This window comes from Hipposideros armiger, unplaced genomic scaffold (genome assembly GCF_001890085.2).
Source record: "Hipposideros armiger isolate ML-2016 unplaced genomic scaffold, ASM189008v1 scaffold_19, whole genome shotgun sequence".
In the NCBI taxonomy this organism is placed as follows: Eukaryota; Metazoa; Chordata; class Mammalia; order Chiroptera; family Hipposideridae; genus Hipposideros; species Hipposideros armiger.
This window is the reverse complement of record NW_017731369.1, coordinates 7,311,502-7,320,097: the sequence shown is the minus strand read 5'-3', so window position 1 is coordinate 7,320,097 and position 8,596 is coordinate 7,311,502. Positions and strand designations below refer to the sequence as shown.

The 8,596-nt window shown below is 53.1% G+C and overlaps 1 long non-coding RNA gene across 1 annotated transcript; it reads left to right on the top strand.

The window, feature by feature from the left end:
• The first annotated feature begins 6 nt into the window (after window positions 1–6).
• On the top strand, window positions 7–7,765 carry LOC109378776 (uncharacterized). The gene is made up of 3 exons (XR_002123063.1): window positions 7–3,286; window positions 6,775–7,281; window positions 7,677–7,765. It is a non-coding gene; the product is annotated as an uncharacterized LOC109378776 (long non-coding RNA).
• The last annotated feature ends 831 nt before the right edge of the window (window positions 7,766–8,596 follow it).

Sequence of the window (8,596 nt, the reverse complement as noted above, 5' to 3'; positions counted from 1 at the left end):
CCGCCCGCCGGCCCTGGTCCCCAGGCTGCACCCATGTGCTTTCCCTGACCTCTCTCCAGCTTTAAACCTTCACTACTGCCAGTTCCAGTCGGCCCTTGTTGCGTACATGCCGTCCCCTCCCCCGGCACAGCACAGGGTCTGGTGTCAGAATCCCAATGAAAGAGCCAGAAATGGCTGCACACAATGACTGTGCAGCCCCTTTGCGGGCGAGAGGGCAGCTTTCTAGAAAAGTCACACCATACTGATAGGGGCGCACTTTGGAGACCAGAACTCTCGGGATCCTTTCTCATGGAGACCCCAAGCATGGACCCTTCTGCTGGCATGCCCGTATCGGGTTGGCACCTGCATTTGGGGACACCCTCTGAGGTCCCTGCTGACCCATGTCCCCTGAAGAGTAAAGCCCTACATGTGTACAAGCCTCCGAGAATATTTCAGCTCTCCCTGCAGCCCACAGAGAGCCATCTCCACACCACCTGCCCAGAAGTGCACTTCACAGGGGGCAGGGCAGACTTTGTCTCCCGCTCCGTCGCTTGTCCTTGTTGGGTGGACTGTGCCGAGCCCTCACACTGGGGGCAGCTTTGTGGTGCCTTCATGTAAGAGACCAACCTAAGCTGTCCCGTGAAATGTGTACTCTGTTTTCCCAATGTCTCCCTGACTGACCTTTTTTTAAAAATAAAAAATCTCATTGCCAGAGCTTCAGTATGTTTGGCAACTTGGACCTTCCTTTGCTTCCTAATATCATAGAATTGACAAGTTTTGGGGTACAGACCCAAAATGGCAAACTGGCCCTTCCAGGAGGTTCTGGGAAGACCTGGGAGAGGCAAGCAGAGAAGGTGGGGTCCCTCCCGGGCAGCAGCAGAGTTCAGCTGCCTGGTGCTGTCAGTTGAATCCTGTCAGAGATGCACGCCCACGGCTCACCTTCTAGATCCTTCTATCAGGTCCTGCAGTCAAGTTGAGGCATGGTCCCAGTATCCTTGTCTTTGATAGGACAGTCTGAAAGCAGTGTCACACCTCCACTGTCTTGCAGTGTGACTTTTTCTCATGCCTCGTGTGGCCAGGCCTCAACGGTGATAACTATGGCCATGAAGCTTTGAGGAAAATGAAAGTGAAGGACAACTGGGCATGCAAGCTGTTCTCTAAGTTCCAGTTGCTTAAATAAAACCTGCCTACTTGACCCAGAGCCCGAGGCTTGCTCTAAGGGATTCATCTCCATCTGAGACCTCCCAAGCATTGTGAAGTGTAAACAGATCGAAGATAAGCACTTCTGATTAAAACCCAATCTCAGATCTGAATGATGTAACCTGCTTTTGGTGTTTGGATCTATCCATCGTTTCCACTAATAATGACTGAAATAACCATGGGCTGTTGGCTGTGTTCATGTTGGCCCTGTCTCTGGTGTGAGGTGGGACGCCAGGGCCTGTGGAGTGGCCGCTGGCAGTGGCCCACAGTGAGGCCCTGCAGGGCGAGCAGCAGTGAAGGCAAGGGCTTGTCCACCCAGCCTGTCATCCAGAGTACGTGTTGTTTTCCCATTCTGATGTGTCCTCAGCCAGCTCTCAGTTTCCGGTTCAGCAGGTGAGTGTGCAGGGACGCAAGACCAGCTGGCTTCCCTTGGTCAAGGGAATGGTCAGGCGGCTCGTCAGGGGAACTTCAAACCAGTTAATTCATTGCAGGTCCAGCAAGGAACCGGAATGATCCACTTTAGGGACCAGCTCCACCCATGTGGTGCTTGATTTGGGGAAGTTGACAGGTGGACCTAGGAGGGTCTTTAGACGTTTTTCCATCGTTGGCACCACCTTCGCCTTGCCACCTTCCTGCTGTGAGGGTGGATAGGTGTTGTATGGCCTGGAAGGAACCTCGGCTGCATCTCTGCTGCCTACCTGAAGAGGGTGATTGGCGTTTTCAGACACACGTCATTGGAGATTCTTCTGTATCAAGGCTGAATGCTCATTGCATGAGGCTGTTGCAAATGACCTTGTTTTTTTCAGCTATGTGACAACAGGCCTCGCAGTATATCCAGTTATATCTGCCCATCCAGCTCAGACCTCCAGCATCCACTGCTGAGTGTGAACAGGTTTGGAGGCCTCGTGGAGATGGGAGGGTTTCCAACTCCCTCGTTCCTTGGTCCAGACTGGGACCTCCCTTCCTGGCCACACCCCAGGTCCCCCTGCCTGGCGTCTGGCTCACTGTGGCTGGTGCTCACTGCCATACCTGCCCTGCTCCCCTCCCGTACTCTCCTGTCCTGATGCCGGGCAGCTCAGGACCAGACAAGTCCTGGCCAATGTGGAGGGCGGGGAGTGCACACAGTGGCCAACTGGCTAGATGCAGGTGGGCCTCTATTCCTGCTTCATGCAGAACTAGCCCAGAGGCCAAGTTGATGTGCCAAGCTTTCTCTTTCACCGAGAACTTGGAGTTCACTGCTGCAGCCCAGACAGCCAAGACCGCTCCCTTAGCCAGCTGATCTCTCCACCCTGACCACACTTCAGGGCTGGTTTTGAGTTGGTGGCTTGCCCAGGTTTTCTTGCACTGCCACTGTGAGGTCATTTTTTAGTGCCCACGAGCAGTGACTGAGAACAACAGAAAGCCTATCTGCTCTGTCCCTTTGTCACTTGGTGAACGTGGTCACAGGCATCTCGGAATTGCCTGAGCTCCTTGGGACCACGGTGTCTGGTGTGTAGACTCCGAGCAGCCTGACGTTATGACTCAGAGCTTGGAGAAAGAAGTCATGTTCTTTTGGAACCCTTTTGTTCTGTGCACTACCTTCATGTTCCATCTGTTAAGAGTGCTGTGGGGATGTCCTCATATAACCCTCACCTGGCTTGCGGAGAAAACACCCCAATTCATAATTCATGGTCTGTCCCGGTGTTAACTAGGCTAACTTCTCTGTCTTTATTTTTGGGGGGAAGAGCTGGAATGTAATTTGGTTGTGTGCTCCCAGAAGTATTTAGAAAGTAGAAGAAAGCCACAGTGCCATCAGTTTGCCTGAGACTGTGACTGGGGATGAGAGATGCCTGCTTCAGGGGGTGTGGGTGACTGGCAGCCGTGGAGCAGGAAGGCGTTTCCTCTTCTGGGTCCTCTCTGCTCCCAGGAAGACCAGCCAGAACACATAGAGGAGTCAGAACCTTTTGCTTTTTTAGCCTGATTTTACTTTTCATTGTTATTTGAGATCCGATGGCCCACTTGGAGCAGGAAAACATTTATGCTGTTTGGTCTTGGAATCATTGATGATAAAGAGAGTTGAGATGAGAAGAGCTGCCGTCACTCGCAGGCATCCACTTGGGTTTGCCAGGTGGGGCTCTGGGGCTGGGGCTGGGGCTGCGGCAGGGGAGGAGGCACCGGTGGGTGGGGCAGGACCTGAGGAAGCAGCGGCCAAGAGCCTAGGCCCCAGTGTCACCAGGGCAGGAAGGCCATCTGGGGTTGTTACGCTATAAATCTGTTTTTGGAATCTTGTTGTGTGCTTTTAATTGGTTCTTTGGGGATGTGATTCAAATAGAGGCTGGAACCCTAAGCAACATGGGCTGTGGGAGGGGATGACTGTGGGAGAGGGGTGGTGGGTCTTGGGCGCTGCCCTTGCAATACCTGGTCTTGACAAAGTTTCGATTTTCCCAGTTATGGAATGGAGTGGTGACCCACCCCTGGGAACCCAGACGGGTAGATCCCTGGACCCCTCCCTTTGACCTTGGCTGACATGTGTGTCCCCACCCCCAACGAGGCAGCCCAGAGGGAGCTGGGCCACAGTGGGTGTTCTTAGGCTAAAGGCAAAGTGAGTTTGCCTTTTCTGAGAGCAGGATAGGATCAGCACAGACAAGGGCGGGGCTGTGCTCTGTCTGTGGCTGGGCAGACAGCCGAGGAGCTCACTTAGTGTTTGTCTTTTTTCCTGTTTACAAAAGTAATGTTCTTGTTTTTAAATTGTAAATATTTAACACAGAAAGTAAAAGTACCTCATGTTCCCCTCTAGCCGGGCCAGTTCCCCTCCTCCATCTGGGGGCCCGCTGTCCCTAGAGGCACTGTAGTGGCAACTTGCTGGACGAGGGCATATGTGGTCTTTTCTTCCCATAGTCGGCTGTGTTGCTGGGGCCTCCCCTCTGCCCCCTCGAGAGGGGTGTCTTTGTAGCCCGTCCTCTAGTGGGGACTTAGGGTCACTGCAACATGTGTGGCACCAGCCAGCAAGGTGAAAACAACGAAGAAATGCCACTTGGGTCAACTTTTCAGAGCTTGCCCCCAATTTTGACTCGAAAACCCATGAGTGATAGAAGGCTGCCTTCCTGGCTCCTTCCCAGGACGTGGTTTTCAGAAATGGCGTGTCTGCAGAGAACCAATGCTCTGCTCAGGTTCCCACAGCCACCCACACCGTGGCCCCGTGCCAACACCCAGCTCTGCTCTGCCGGGCCCTGGGGTGGACAGCTGCTTCCCAGGGAGCAGAATCGTGAAGGGGCAGTGGACTTCCCAGGACCTGTGTGGGGGGCACCTAAGTGAGGCCTGAGCAGCAGACCAAGGGCCCCTGATGGCTCTGCTCCTCTCATGGGCTGACGGCCCATGGCCCAGGCCAAGCGCAGACTCAAGATCTGTGCGGGGAAGCCAGTGCCCTGTGACCCAGCGCTCCTGCCTCCAGCCCAGCTACTTGTTTGCAGCGGGGCTTCTCCACCAGGTGCTCTGTCTCCACGTTTGGGGCCGTCCTGTGTGCTGTAAGGTGCCAAACAGCATTCCTCGCCTCCCCCATGGTGACAATCTAAAATGCCTCCAGAGATGGCTAGTATCCCTGGGGGACAGTCACCCAGTGAACCACTGGATCAATACCTTCACCTCTGCTCCCCAAATACGGTGCCAAGCATTGGGGACATGGTGAACAAGCAGCAAGGTCCCAGGCCTGCAGGCCTGCACAGGTCACAGCACGGAATGTCCTGTAAATGGGCTGAGGTGGCCTCCCCTCGGCCCTCAGAGTGACACAACAGGGCATGGTGTGTCCCCAGTGCGGTGGGAGGTTAAGGCCGAGACAGAGGCAGGTGAAATTGGACTTGTGGTGCCTGACTAGGCGTGAGTGATGCCTGGCTCAGAACCAGCAGGGTCAGGATGGCTGGCAAGGTGCTGTGTCTTCACCTATCTTCCTCTCGATCTGGGAGGGACATCAATCCCAGAACCCGAGCAGGGGCCCAGGGAAGGGGTCTCCAAGATGGTCCAGAGCTGTGGCTCCTCCCCAGCCCCGGGACCATCTTCCCTGGCACATTTCCCCTGGCTCCTGGTGGTCAGGAGGCGGCGATGGCTGTTGTGTCAGCAGCAGCACCGTCTGCCAGGGGGGCCTCAGGGAGCTTATCGGGAGAGATGATCTCCCAACCCCCACATGCTGAACCATGATCTCCCAACCCCCACATGCTGAACCATGATCTCCCAACCCCCACATGCTGGACCATGATCATCTCCCAACCCCCACATGCTGGACCATGATCTGCCAACCCCCACATGCTGGACCATGATCTCCGGGGGAGTGGGAAGTGGGGTGGATGGGGGGAGGGTCTGAGCATTCATAACCCCCGAAACCCCCCAAAGGAGTGTGATGCTGCAGCATAGCTTGTCTTCCATAAACTATGTCATCTGCTGCATAACAAATATCTCCTTTTCCAACCTCTTTTGGGCAGAGGATTCCAGAGAAAATACTCAACGTGATTTTAAACAGCTAGCTGTCCTTGGCACGTCAGTGAGAAAGGGTTGAGCTGTTCTTTTTCTTTCCCTCGGTTAGGTTTTTGAGATATAATTTATGTACAGTCACCTTTTAATGTGTGTACATTTCCTTAAGTCGACCCCAATGCATACAGCTGTGAACAAGAACCACAATCCAGATATGGGACATTCCGTCACCCTCAAAATCTCCGGTGCTGCCCCCCTTCATAGCCAGACCCCCCAACGCCCGTCACTGGCAACCACTGATCTGTTCTCCATCCCTATAGTTTTGCCTTTTCCAGAATGTCAAATAAACGGAACAGACAGCATGTAGCTTTTTCAGTCTGGCTTCTTCCATTCAGCACAATGTTCCTCAGCCTTCTTTTTTATCATTATTGTCTCCTTTCAAGGAGCCTTTTTAGACACTTTTTTCTAATACTTCTCATGAAATTTTGAACCACAGATGTACTGTTTACTGTATCCATGTGTGGGGCTATGTGTGTGTGCACATGTGTGCTGATATTCACACAGGCATAGGTCACATGGCCTCCTCCAGGCATAGTGAGGACCAGGCCCCTTCCTCTGAGACCCAGGGGGACCCCTGGAGGCTTCTGAGCAGGCTCAGACGGCTCTGGTTGCCATGTTGAGAAGGGACTGTAGGTGAGGAAGGTGGTGGGAGATGTCCCCTAGGAGGCTGCTGTGGGGATTCCAGTAAGGGTTGACACGGCCTGAACCCTGGGAAGTGCTCAGACTCTGGGTGTGGAGTCGTGGACTGCTGGACTGGGGCGGGGGAAATGAGAGAGAAACTGATTCTGCTCTCGCCTCTGCATGCCACTGGCCCAAACACAGTCTCAGGGATTCTACCTGCTAGTGGCTTGGCCCTGGAGCCCACCTCACAGAGTTGCCGTGACCACTCAGGCGACAACAGGTGCCTGGACACTGGCTCATGGTGGCTGCCATCCCAACCTGGGAGCCCATGTGACAAAGGAGGGATTTGCTGAACCCTGCAGTGGACGAGCCGGCCGCCCTTGTGCAGTCATTCAGCTAGTGGCTGATAAGCATCCTGTGGAGAGCGCTGGGAGGCTGGCGAGGACATGGACCCAATTCCTGTCCTCTCCTCAGACTCCCTCCAGGATCCAGGACAGGGAGAGCCTGAGCCCTGTGGATGGCCCTCATCACCATGGAGCCTCTCTCTGTGCTCAACGTTCCACAGTTCTGTTGGAAGGCACGCTTCCGTGGGGCGCTGTGGCTGAGTGAGATACTTCTCAGAACGCTTCTTCTCCTGGAGGACGGTTGGTGATCTCAGGGAAAGTGCACTAGGGTATGGGTCCTTGGTGCTCGGGGTGGGGGTGGGGGGACCGAGGTATTTGTAAATGAGCAAACTCTTACAGCCTGGCTGCCTGGCTTGGGCTGTGCCCCTTGCCCAGCGCTCTGATGACAGGAAGGAGGAGGAAGATGGTGGTACCGTGTTCCCCAGCAGATCACTGGAGGATGCAGTGAAGGAGAAGTCAAGGGGGACCAAGACGCTGACATTACACAACTCATGAGAGAGAGAACACTAGAATGTCGCAGACAGAAAGGCGAGGAGAATCAAGGAGACCATGAAGCCTTTGATCCCAGGAAGAAAGGGTAAGGGTTTGGGGCAGCAGTCGCACAGGATGATGCCCACCAATGGGGACCAGGTATATATAACACAGGGCCCCAGTATGGGTGAGAGTGAGCATCCTGTATGCAGGGGCCTTTAACACAGAACATACCGACTCAAGTCAACGGCACCTGGTGTGATCTTGACCCAAACTACTGTGCAACCTGGGCAGGGAAGGGATGCTTAACTTCCGAGGGACCCAGAAGTCCCCCGATGAAGGATGTGAGATTTAAAAAATTACAGTTCTTAGATTTTTTTTTTTTTAAAAATCACGTTTTAACCCACAGGATTTAGAGTTGTGGAATTCCTTTTCTATGTGTCATGGGTCAGTTAGGCCGAGTGCAGGCTACATGCAAGTCTTGCTCATGTTCTCATCCAGGACCCTTGGTTGGTGAACATGCTGAACAACTGAACCACGACTCCCGGGACTCAGAGCCCTTGTGTGCTCCCCCTTCCCTTACCTGGGAGCTCTGGAAACGAAAGCCTGGCAGAGAAATGTCTGGCAGCCACGGGCTTCTCTGGTCCCATGTCTCTCCCCTGAGACAGTGGAAATGAGCCAATCCCTGCTTGAAGTGGGAAGGGAAATATAAGGGAAAAAAAAAAAAAGATTCTGCCACACTCAGTAAGTGTCGGTTGACGTGCATGTAATACTCGCTCTATGTCTGGCTCTTTTCAGTACCTTTCATGCTGTCTTACCTGATCTTCTCAAACTTCCTGTGGGATTAGTTCTATGGCTACCCCTAATTTACTAACAAAACTGAGGCTTGCAAAAATTATGTGACTTGTCTGATACAGTAAGAGGCAGGGTGAGGATTGGGATCAGGTCCTTTTACTTGGGTCACAGTGTCCTTTGGATCACCTGCTGGTGTGGTGGATTTGCTCTCCTGGCTTTGAACATCGTACAGGTGGAATCCCATGCATGTTTTGGGGTCTGGCTTCTTTGTCTATGTGCTTCACCCATGTTACTGTGGGCTGCAATTGTGTGTTCGTCTTCATTGTCACATAATGTTCTTCTATGTGAGTAGGCCATATATTCTTTTTAAAAATCTTATCTCCTATGGATGGACATTTGGGTCATTTCCAGTTTGGAACTGTTAAGAGAACATTGTTGTGGATGTTTTTGTCTACGTCTTCTTGTGGACATAAGCTCTCATTTCTCTCGGGGGTATACCCAGGCAAGGAACTGCTTGGTCATCCGGTATTCATGTTTAGGTTTTGTAAATACTGCCAGTTTGCCAACATGGTTGTATGTATTTCATGAGCAATGTATGGAGGTTCCAACTGCCACATCCTCAAAAA